Raw genomic sequence first — 13,274 nt, 5'->3', positions numbered from 1 at the left:
GTGGAGGACTTAATTCTTCCTGCTGCCGCAGATATGACTGGGATAATGCAGGGTGGAAAAGAACAAAAAAACTATGCAGACACTGTTTCACGACGCATCAGTGACATGACAGGAGATGTTTTGAAACAATTACTGTCTCGCATACAAGCCAGTGAATTCTATGCGTTACAGCTGGATGAGTCAACAGACGTGGCGGGCCCGGCACAGTTCCTGGTATATGTCCGTTACGTTTATGGGGAGGTCAATTAGGAAGACATCCTCTTCTGCATACCACTGGAAACCAGGATAACATGAGAGGATATTTTTAAAGTACTGGACAGCGTTGTGACATCAAATGGACTTTGGTGGTTAAGATGTGTTGGTGTCTGTACTGATGGCGCAAAAGCCATGACAGGGAGACACAGTGGAGTGGTAACGCGCGTGCAAGCAGTTGCTCCCGACGCCACTTGGGTACACTGCAGCATCCGAGAGGCTCTTGCTGCCCAGCGAATACCTGACAGCTTGAAAGACGTTTTGGACACTACAGTGAAAATGGTTAACTTTCTTAAAGCTAGGCCCTGAACTCTCGTGTATTTTCTGCACTATGCAATGATATGGGCAGCGACCATGTAACACTTTTACAGCTGGTTATCAAGGGGCAAAGTATTTACATGTTTTTTTTTAATTGAGAGACGAGCTTTCTCACACGACTGGCCTATCTGGGTGATGTTTTTTCTCGCCTGAATGACCTGAATCTAGGATTACAGGGACTCTCCGCAACTATATTCAATGTGCGGGACAAAATTGAGGCTATGATTAAGAAGTTGGAGTTCTTCTCTGTCTGCATTAACAAGGACAACACACAGGTCTTTCCATCATTGTATGATTTTTGTGTGTGCAAATGAACTCAAGCACATGAGTGCGCTAGGTGCGCAATTACCCAGGTACTTTCCCGAAACGGACGCCACAAACAACTGGATTCGTTATTTAATGCCCTGCCTCTAGTCCACTTACCGATATATGAACAAGAGAGCCTCATCGAAATTGCAACAAGAGGTTCTGTGAACATTTTATTTAATCAGGAGCCACTGCCAGATTTCAGATAGGGCTGCGCTCAGAGTATCCTGCCTTGGCAAATCACCCTTTGCAACCACATACCTATGTGAGAGTGGATTCTCGGCCCTCACTAGCATGAAAAGTAAATACAGGCACAGACTGTGTGTGGAAAATGATTTAAGACTGAGACTCTCTCCAATACAACCCAACACTGCAGAGTTATGTGCATCCTTTCATGCACACCCTCTGTGGTGAGTTATTCACAATTTTTGATGAACAAATCAGGTTTTATATGTAAGATGGCTAAATAAAGAGCAAAATTATGGTCCTATAAGAGCTCTTTGTCACTTCCCACAAGCAGGGTTGTGACAAAAACTCACTCATTCTTATGTTTAATAAATGTATCATATAGTGTTTGTGTGGACGGCTTACAATGATGGCAAAAAACAATATTTGACCCTGGTGCTAGAGGGGGTACGCAGCTGAAGGTTGAATGTTTGAAGGGGTATGGGACTATAAATAGTTTGGGAACTACTGACCTATAGGATTTAGGGAGAAGGGGAGAGCAGGATGAAGTGAAGGACAAAGACTGTTATTGAGAAAATAAGGTATTTAAAGACAGTGTTCAACAGGAATCTGTGTGTGTGGCCTCACCTGGTATCCACGCTAAGTGGCTGCAGAGTATTTTATGCTGAAAAACATGCACAGACACACGAGGACAAACAATATAGTGGAGTTATATAAATAAGTGTCTTACTATTCTCCATGGTTGGCCCTCTTGCCTATTCTTTGAAGGTGGAAGGAGCCACAGTTATACACCTGAGCCTGCTTACTGCACAACACAATCCATCAGTCAGATTGATACATGAGTGTGTAGCAGTGGAGGGTCCTCAGGGGAGGACCATCCTCCTCAGTGAATTTCATAAAAATTGTAAAACATTTAAAAAGTTTTTTTTTTTTTTAGATAAAACTATACTAAATATAATCACGTCACCAAATAATTGATTAAAACACACTATTTTGCAAAGAAGGCCTACAGTAGCCTCAACAGCACTCTGTAGGGTAGCACCATGGTGTAGCCGGAGGACAGCTAGCTTCCATCCTCATCTGGGTACATTGACTTCAATACAAAACCTAGGAGGCTCATGGTTTTCACCCCCTTCCATAGACTTTCAAAATAATTAAGACAACTTCCGGAGGATGTCCTCCAACCTATCAGAGCTCTTGCATTATAAACTAACATGTTGTCCACCCAATCAAAGGATCAGATAATGAATCTAGTACTGAAAGCATAAGCTACAGCTAGCTAGCACAGCTGTGCATGTGGTGAGTAGTTGACTCAAAAGAGAGAGACAATTGTTGAACCATTTTGAACAAATTAATTTCTTCCAAAATGGAGAGGTAAGAGAGAAATATTTAGCGAGAGATTGTCATTTTTTTTCACTTTCAGTTTCACTTACTCAGCTATCGAATGCAATTAGCTAGACTATGATTATCCAACACAACACAGGAACTCAAGGTAAGATTTTGCTTTTATTAATTAATTTATTACCACCGGGGCCCACCGGTGTAACTGCTTACTGACTGTACATTGTAAAGTTATTGCATGACTGTAGAGGGTTTACTAATGCCTTAGTTCTATTAGCTATGTTGACTATGACGTTACTTTAGCTAATATGGTGACAACATGTAGACTGTGTGTAGCGTTTTGGCCTGGAAAGGTTTTTTCTGCTGGTCACATACAGCTTATGTGTTGTGCATTGAAGTCCACAAGCGAAGGGAAGAGGTGAGAGGAGGAGAGAGCATGGAGGCGAGAAGGAATAGACGTGGCTGTGTGTTTACGCGTGATCAGGGGTGTATGCATTCCACCGAGTCGGTTGAAAAAACATTTCTTAAACAGAAGATAAATATACCTGAATTTGTCCAATAGAAACTCTCGTTTGCAACTGTTGGACTAATAATTACATCCTATATCAGCTAGATGCAGGCATGAGTGTGCAAGGCGGTATTGAATGTCACCGTCTGTCCATGTGTGCACCTACAGTTGAAGTTGGAAGTTTACATACACTTAGGTTGGCGTCATTAAAACTAGGTTTTTCAACCACTCCACAAATTTCTTGTTAACAAACTATAGTTTTGGCAAGTCGGTTAGGACATCTACTTTGTGCATGACAAGTAATTTTTCCAACAATTGTTTACAGACAGATTATTTCATTATAATTCACTCAGAAAGAAAATTGTAGACCTCCACAAGTCTGGTTAATCATTGGGAGCAATTTCCAAACGCCTGAAGGTACTACGTTCATCTGTACAAACAATAGTACGCAAGTATAAACACCATGGGACCACGCAGCCGTCATACCGCTCAGGAAGGAGACGCGTTCTGTCTCCTAGAGATGAACGTACTTTGGTGCGAAACGTGCAAATCAATCCCAGAACAACAGCAAAGGACCTTGTGAAGATGCTGGAGGAAACAGGTACAAACGTATCTATATCCACAATAAAACGATTCCTATATCAACATGACCTGAAAGGCCGCTCAGCTAGGAAGAAGCCACTGCTCCAAAACCACCATAAAAAAGCCAGACTACAGAGGGATGCTTACAAGCCAAAGAACACCATCACAACCGTGAAGCACGGGGGTGGCAGTATCATGTTGTGGGGGTGGTTTGCTGCAGGAGGGACTGGTGCACTTCACACTTCATATATTGAAGCAACATCTCAAGACATCAGTCAGGAAGTTAAAGCTTGGTTGCAAATGGGTCTTCCAAATGGATAATGACCCCAAGCATACTTCCAAAGTTGTGGCAAAATGGCTTAAAGACAATAAAGTCAAGGTATTGGAGGGCCATCACAAAGCCCTGACTTCAATCCTATAGAAATTTGTGGGCAGAACTGAAAAAGTGTGTGCGAGCAAGGAGGCCTACAAACCTGACTCAGTTCCACCAGCTCTGTCAGGAGGAATGGGCCAAAATTAACCCAATTTATTGTGGGAAGCTTGTAGAAGGCTACATGAAACGTTTGACCCAAGTTAAACAATTCAAAGGCAATGCTACCAAATACTAATTGAGTGTATGTAAACTTCTGACCCACTGGGAATGTGATGAAATAAATAAAAGCTGAATAAATCATTCTCTCTACTATTATTCTGACATTTCACATTCTTAAAATAAAGTGGTGATCCTAACTGACCTAAGACAGGGAATTTTTACTAGGATTAAATGTCAGGAATTGTGAAAAACTGAGTTTAAATGTAGTTGGCTAAGGTGTATGTAAACGTCTGACTTCAACTGTACATTGTAAACTTTAATTCATAGGCTAGGTTGTAGCAACCTCATGATGGGTAAAGGGAACATTTGAGTATCATGTAGTAGCCTAAACCTATCGCTGTTACATTGAACTGGGTGAATGGAATATGAATGACAGTCATCCAATATGCTGTAATAGAAATAAGTCCATGTTCAAGAAAAAATAATAAAAAAATAAGATAAAAAAAAATCGGCCTCCCTCATCTTAAACATCACTGACCGCTACTGGTGTGTAGGTTATAGGGTGTCTAATTGTTGTACTTTTTTTTCAATATGGTGACTTAAAATAGCCTGTTCTTGTACAGACATCACACCCTTACCTAAATGGCACCCTCACCTGAGTAGAAATCCAAGGGAGAGAAACTGTGAATTGAATAATTGCAGTTGACATAGCTAAGTAAATGGAAGAAAACTCTTATTGCAATGTGGATGGCTTATAAAGAGCCTTTGGTTGTGCATAGTCTATGTTGTTACCAGGGAACAGCACCCTCTTCGAAGAGGTAGGAGGTGAAGATCTCCCGTGCATGGATTGCCTCGCTTGCTGCGTTGTTGGACCCAATCCTTGAAACATTCTGCAGAGCAACAGACTTCTCCTCTGGCACACGGCGAGCTGCAGATTCCTCCTGTTCCTCGTGTCCATCCTCATGAAGTTATGCAGGACACAGGTAACCTTCACATGCCTGAATTCCCCCAAGAGGCAGTCCCAGATGGCCCTAGTCACCCAACCTTGCAGTGCCCTACATGGTAACTGTAGGCAATCGTTTTGAAGGAATCTCCAGTTACAAGGTATCTGTAGGAATATGGAAGATAATGTCATTAGACTTTTACATCACCAGGTCAAATATAATATCCTTACAACAAATCATGACACCATTGGATAGATAGAGGCATGTGCACACACACATGTGCATGTAGCATCACAAATGAATACATAAATTCCACTTGAAGTTTGATGAGTTGATCATTTGAATCAGCTGTGTAGTGCTAAGGCAAAAACAACCCTACCTCACACAGGAAGCAGTGCAGGTCTTAATCCAGGCACGTGTCATCTCCTGTCAGGACTACTGCAACTCGCTGTTGGCTGGGCTCCCTGCTTGTAAGATCAAACCCCTGCAACTTATCCAGAACGCGTCTCTGCTCATTTAGTTACCCTTAAAGAGTTGCCAATCAGCTTAAATGCAGTAGGTTTTTTCATATTGGACATACGGTTGTCACGCCCTGACCATAGAGAGCCATTGTTTCTCTATGGTGAAATAGTTCAGGGCGTGATTGAGGGTGATCTAGTTTATTTATTTCTATGTGGGGTTCGAGGTTTGATTTTCTATGTTGGTGATTTGTATGATTCCCAATTAGAGGCAACTGGTAATCATTGTCTCTAATTGGGGATCATATTTAAGTAGCTGTTTTTCCCACCTGTGTTTATGGGATATTATTTTGAGTTAGTGCACGTAGCATCTCTATAGTCATGGTTCGTTGTTAGTTTATTGTTTATTTGTTTTGTCTTTGCTTAGTTTCATTTTCTAATAAATAATGTGGAACTCAACATTCGCTGCGCCTTGGCCCGACATTTATTCCAGCGAACGTGACAGAATATCCCATCACAACATGACCAAGCAGCGTGCCCAGGAGGAAAGGGTAACATGGACTTGGGAGGAGATTCTGGACGGGAAGGGATCCTGGACTTCGGAAGAAATCCTGGCAAGACAGGATGGCCTTCTTTGGCAGGAGTCACAGCAGACGCAAGGAGAGAAGGGAGAACAGCGACGACGCCGGGGTTCGCGGCCACAAGAAAAGCCCAAAAGACAGCCCGATAAAAAATTTTTTTGGGGGGCCACACGGGGTGGTCGGCGTAGCCGAGGTGTGTACCAGTGACAACATGGGAGGAGGTAGAGAGGTGGTCGGTCGACCCAGGGAGAGTGCCAGAGCCCGCCTGGGAGTCAATGGAACAGTGTAAGGAGGGATACCGGAGAATGGAGTTGGCGAGGAACGTAGGTGTTTGGAGGAGCGTGTTACCAGTCCGGTGCAATCTGTGCCGGTCCCACGCATCAGGCCTCCAGTGCGCCTCCCCAGTCTGGTACGTCCTGTGCCTGCTCCACGCACTCACCGAGATATACGCCTCCACAGCCCAGTACGACCTGTGCTAGCTCCTCGCACTCGCCATGCGAAGTGTGTCATCGAACCAGTACCATTGATGCAGGCAATACACACCAGGTCTCCGTGCCTGTCCCTCGCACTCTCCCTGAAGTGCGTGTCTCCAGTCCGGTACGTCCTGTGCCTGCTCCTCGCACTCTCCCTCAAGTGCGCCTTCTCAGTCCGGTACGTCCTGTGCCTGCTCCTCACACTCTCCCTCAAGTGCGCCTTCCCAGTCAGGTACATCCTGTGCCTGCTCCTCACACTCTCCCTGAAGTGTGTGTTCCCAGTCAGGTACGTGCTGTGCCTGCTCCTCGCACTCTCCCTGAAGTGCGTGTCCCCAGTCAGGTACGTCCTGTGCCTGCTCCCCGCACTCGCCCTGAGGTGCGTGTCACCAGTCCGGTACCACCAGTGCCGGGCCCACGCACCAGGCTTCCTGCGACGATCCCCAGTCCAGAGCTTCCGGCGACAGTTCCCGGTCCAGAGCTTCCAGCGACAGTTCCCGGTCCAGAGCTTCTGGCGACAGTTCCCGGTCCGGAACCTCCTGAGACGTTTCACGGTCCGGAACCTCCTGAGACGTTTCACGGTCCGGAACCTCCTGAGACGGTCCACGGTTCAGAACCTCCTGAGACGGTCAACGGTCCGGAACCTCCAGCTCCATGACCGTAGCCATCCCCTGCGCTGATGCCCAGTCTAAGCACGGCGGCCAGTCCAGCTCCAAGGCCAGAGTCTTCTTCTGCATTGGTGCCCAGTCCAGGCACAGCATCCAGTCCCGCTCCATGGCAGGAGTCTTCCTCTGCACCGATGTCCAGGCCAGGGCCGGTGTCCAGTCCCGCTCCATGGCAGGAGCCTTCCTCGGCATCGAGATCCAGTCTAGGCACAGTGTTCAGCCTGGGTCCATGGCTGGATACACGGGATGAGCAGGTTCTTCGGTCCGCACCAGAGCCACCACCAAAGATGATGGATCCGCGAGTTGAGCGGGTTCTTCGTCCCGCACCAGAGCCACCCCTGATGCTGGAGGATCCGTGGGATGAGTGGGTACTTCGTCCCACACCAGAGCCGCCTCCGATACTAATCACCCCCCCTATTTGGTTTCTGGTTTTGCGGCCGGAGTCCACACCTTTGGGGGGGTACTGTCACGCCCTGACCATAGAGAGCCATTGTTTCTCTATGGTGAAGTGGTTCAGGGTGTGATTGAGGGTGATCTAGTTTATTTATTTCTATGTGGGGTTCGAGGTTTGATTTTCTATGTTGGTGATTTGTATGATTCCCAATTAGAGGCAACTGGTAATCATTGTCTCTAATTGGGGATCATATTTAAGTAGCTGTTTTTCCCACCTGTGTTTATGGGATATTGTTTTGAGTTAGTGCACGTAGCATCTCTGTAGTCACGGTTCGTTGTTAGTTTATTGTTTATTTGTTTTTGTCTTTGCTTAGTTTCACGTTCAAATAAATAATGTGGAACTCATCATTCGCTGCGCCTTGGTCCGACATTTATTCCAGCGAACGTGACAACAGTACATATTGCACCATACATAATTGCAATAAATGATAGTGCACACCAAAAAAAACACTGTTGACCATTTAGGCTTGAAAAAATTAAGAATTAACACATACATCACATATCTTATATAAATACTTTTGATTAGTCTTTGTATTATAAAATATATTCATAATTGTGCACATTTTCCATCATTTTCGCACTAATTCTTAATTTACAAAGTAGACACAACATGACTGTTATTCTAAAGAATTCCAAAAATCCATGACCCTTTGAGTCAGAGACTCTGACAGACAAAGTCATGTTAGGCAATATCAGTTATCCTGTTAAAGCTTTTGTGCAGAATCAACTGCATTGTTTCAGGTGCAACATTTATGGTAAAGTTGCAGCAAGGACTGCAGTTACACTGCAGAATTACTGCAGTAAAAAAATATATATTTTAGACACAGTACTTGCAGCATACTGCAGTTATACTGCACTCTGACTGCAGCTATACTCAATCCAAGATGGCGTAGCAGTCAGGCGTCTTTGTCTTGTCCTGTCCTGTGTACAGTGAGGGAAAAAAATATTTGATCCCCCCTGCTGATTTTGTACGTTTGCCCACTGACAAAGAAATGATCAGTCTATAATTTTAATGGTAGGTTTATTTGAACAGTGAGAGACAGAATAACAACAACAAAAATCCAGAAAAACGCATGTCAAAAATGTTATAAATTGATTTGCAATTTAATGAGGGAAATAAGTATTTGACCCGCACTCAATCAAAAAGATTTCTGGCTCCCAGGTGTCTTTTATACAGGTAACGAGCTGAGATTAGGAGCACACTCTTAAAGGGAGTGCTCATAATCTCAGTTTGTTACCTGTATAAAAGACACCTGTCCACAGAAGCAATCAATCAGATTCCAAATTCTCCACCATGGCCAAGACCAAAGAGCTCTCCAAGGATGTCAGGGACAAGATTGTAGACCTACACAAGGCTGGAATGGGCTACAAGACCATCGCCAAGCAGCTTGGTGAGAAGGTGACAACAGTTGGTGCGATTATTCGCAAATGGAAGAAACACAAAAGAACGTCAATCTCCCTCGGCCTGGGGCTCCGTGCAAGATCTCACCTCGTGGGGTTGCAATGATCATGAGAACGGTGAGGAATCAGCCCAGAACTACACGGAGGATCTTGTCAATGATCTCAAGGCAGCTGGGACCATAGTCACCAAGAAAACAATTGGTAACACACTACGCCGTGAAGGACTGAAATCCTACAGCGCCCGCAAGGTCCCCCTGCTCAAGAAAGCACATATACATGCCCGTCTGAAGTTTGCCAATCAACATCTGAATGATTCAGAGGACAACTGGGTGAAAGTGTTGTGGTCAGATGAGACCAAAATGGAGCTCTTTGCATCAACTCAACTCGTCGTGTTTGGAGGAGGAGGAATGCTGCCTATGACCCCAAGAACACCATCCCCACCGTCAAACATGGAGGTGGAAACATTATGCTTTGGGGGTGTTTTTCTGCTAAGGGGACAGGACAACTTCACCGCATCAAAGGGACGATGGACGGGGCCATGTCAAATCTTGGGTGAGAACCTCCTTCCCTCAGCCAGGGCATTGAAAATGGGTTGTGGATGGGTATTCCAGCATGACAATGACCCAAAACACACGGCCAAGGCAACAAAGGAGTGGCTCAAGAAGAAGCACATTAAGGTCCTGGAGAGGCCTAGCCAGTCTCCAGACCTTAATCCAATAGAAAATCTGTGGAGGGAGCTGAAGGTTCAAGTTGCCATACGTCAGCCTCGAATCCTTAATGACTTGGAGTAGATCTGCAAAGAGGAGTGGGACAAAATCCCTCCTGAGATGTGTGCAAACCTGGTGGCTAACTACAAGAAACGTCTGACCTCTATGATTGCCAACAAGGGTTTTGCCACCAAGTACTAAGTCATGTTTTGCAGAGGGGTCAAATACTTATTTCCCTCATTAAAATGCAAATCATTTTATAACATTTTTGACATGCGTTTTTCTGGATTTTTGTTGTTGTTATTCTGTCTCTCACTGTTCAAATAAACCTACCATTAAAATTATAGACTGATCATTTCTTTGTCAGTGGGCAAATGATACGGAGTCCCGCCGATCCTTCACGACTGGTCTACCGACGTAATCCACCCGAGGGGGTTCTCAACAGGCTCCTCCATCGCGACGTCCCCTGAATGCCCATCTACTAGCCTGCTAGCCGCGGCCCGCTAGCTGTCTAGAGCATATCGGACTGTTAGTTGAAGAGGTCCATCAGCACATTTTCTTGGGCTACAATACCTATTTTTCCAATTGGCCTGGACCCTTTTACTACACGGGGCCCTGCCAATCCATCACGACTGGTCTGCCGACGTAACCACCCGAGGGGGCTACAACTGACTCTTCTGTTGCGACGTCCCCCTAAGGGCCTTCTAGCTGTCTGAATCGCCGCGTCTCCAGCCTGCCTAGCTACTCACTAGACCCCATGATCACTCAGCTACGCATGCCTCTCCCTAATGTCAATATGCCTTGTCCATTGCTGTTTTGTTTAGTGATTATTGTCTTATTTCACTGTAGAGCCTCCAGCCCTGCTCAATATGCCTTAGCTAAGCCTTTTGCTCCACCTCCCACAAATGCGGTGACCTCACCTGGTTTAAATGTTGTCTCTAGAGACAATGTCTCTTTCATCGTCACGCAATGCCTAGGTTTACCTCCACTGTATTCACATCCTACCATACCCTTGTCTGTACATTATGCCTTAAATCTATTCTTCCGTGCCCAGAAACCTGCTCCACTTACTCTCTGTTCCGAACGCACTAGACGACCAGTTCTTATAGCCTTTAGCCTTACCCTACTCCTCCTGTGTTCCTCTGGTGATGTAGAGGTTAATCCAGGCCCTGCAGTGCCTAGCTCCACTCCCATTCCCCAGGGGCTCTCCTTTGTTGACTTCTGTAACCCTAAAGGCCTTGGTTTCATGCATGTTAACATTAAAAGCCTCCTCCCTAAGTTTGTTTTATTCACTGCTTTAGCACACTTTGCCAACCCGGATGTCCTAGCCGTGTCTGAATCCTGGCTTAGGAAGGCCACCAAAAACCCTGAAATTTCCATCCCTAACGATAGAACTGCCAAAGGGGGCGGAGTTGCAATCTACTGCAGAGATAGCCTGCAGAGTTCTGTCATACTATCCAGGTCTGTGTCCAAACAATTTGAGCTTCTACTTTTAAAAATCCACCTTTCCAGAAACAAGTCTCTCACAGTTGCCGCTTGCTATAGACCACCTTCTGCCCCCAGCTGTGCCCTGGACACCATACGTGAATCGATTGACCCCCATCGATCGTCAGAGCTCGTACTGTTAGGTGACCTAAACTGGGACATGCACCCCGGCCACCCTACAATCTAAGCTAGATGCCCTCAATCTCACACAAATGATCAATGAACCTACCAGGTACAACCCCAAATCCGTAAACATGGGCACCCTCATAGATATCATCCTAACCTACCTGCCCTCCAAATACACCTCTGCTGTCTTCAACCAGGATCTCAGTGATCACTGCCTCATTGCCTGCGTCCGTAATGGGTCTGCGGTCAAATGACCACCCCTCATCACTGTCAAACGCTCCCTAAAACACTTCAGCGAGCAGGCCTTTCTAATCGACCTGGCCCGGGTATCCTGGAAGGATATTGACCTTATTCCGTCAGTAGAGGATGCCTGGTTATTCTTTAAAAAGTGCTTACCTCACCATCTTAAATAAGCATGCCCCATTCCAAAGAATTTAGAACCAGGAACAGATATAGCCCTTGGTTCACTCCAAACCTGACTGCCCTTGACCAGCATAAAAACATCCTGTGACGTACTGCATTAGCATCGAATAGCCCCCGCGACATGCAACTTTAAAGGGAAGTTAGGAACCAATATACACAGGCAATTAGGAAAGCAAAGGCTAGCTTTTTCAAACAGAAATTTGCATCTTGTAGCACAAACTCCAAAAAGTTCTGCGACACTGTAAAGTCCATGGAGATTAAGAGTACCTCCTCCCAGCTGCCCACTGCACTGAGGCTAGGAAACACTGTCACCACCGATAAATCCACGATAATTGAGAATTTCAATAAGCATTTTTCTACGGCTGGCCATGCTTTCCACCTGGCTACCCCTACCCCGGTCAACAGCCCTGCACCCCCCACAGCAACTTGTCCAAATCCAGATAGCTGATGTTCTGAAAGAGCGGCAAAATCTGGACCCCTACAAATCAGCCGTGCTAGACAATCTGGACCCTCTCTTTCTAAAATGTTCCACCGCAATTGTTGCAACCCCTACAAATAGCCTGTTCAACCTCTCTTTCATATTGTCTGAGATCCCCAAAGATTGGAAAGCTGCCGCGGTTATCAACCTCTTCAAAGGGGGAGACACTCTTGAACCAAACTGTTACAGACCTATATCTATCCTACCCTGCGTTTCTAAGGTCTTCAAAAGCCAAGTTAACAAACAGATCACCGACCATTTAGAATCCCACCGTACCTTCTCCACTATACAATCTCGTTTCTGAGCTGGTCATGGGTGCACCTCAGCCACGTTCAAGGTCCTAAACGATATCATAACCGCCATCGATAAGAGACAATACTGTGCAGCTGTATTCATTGACCTGGCCAAGGCTTTCAACTCTGACAATCACCACATTCTTATCTGCAGACTCAACAGCCTTGGTTTCTCAAATGACTGCCTCGCCTGGTTCACCAACTACTTCTCAGACATAGTTTAGTGTGTCAAATCGGAGTGCCTGTTGTCCGGACCTCTGGCAGTCTCTATGGGGGTGCCACAGGGTTCAATTCTCGGGCCGACTCTCATCTCTATATACAACTACAAATACCTAGGTGTCTGGTTAGATTGTAAACTCTCCTTCCAGAACCACATTAAGCATCTCCAATCCAAAATTAAATCTTAAGCTTCCTATTTCGCAACAAAGCATCCTTCACTCATGCTGCCAAATATACCCTCATAAAACGGACTATCCTACTGATCCTTGACTTCGGCGATGTCATTCACAAAATAGTCTCCAACACTCTACATAGCAAATTGGATGCAGTCTATCACAGTGCCATCCGTTTTGTCACCAAAGCCCCATATACTATCCACCACTGCGACCTGTATGCGCTCGTTGGCTGGCCCCCGCTTCATATTCGTCGCCAAACCCACTGGCTCCAGGTCATCTATAAGGTCTTTGCGAGGTAAAGTCCCTCCTTATCTCAGTTCACTGGTCACCATAGCAGCACTCACCCGTAGCATGAGCTCCAGCAGGTATA

Source organism: Salmo salar, chromosome 28, assembly GCF_965601325.2.
Source record: "Salmo salar chromosome 28, fSalSal1, whole genome shotgun sequence".
NCBI lineage: Eukaryota > Metazoa > Chordata > Actinopteri > Salmoniformes > Salmonidae > Salmo > Salmo salar.
This window is presented reverse-complemented; position numbering follows the sequence as displayed.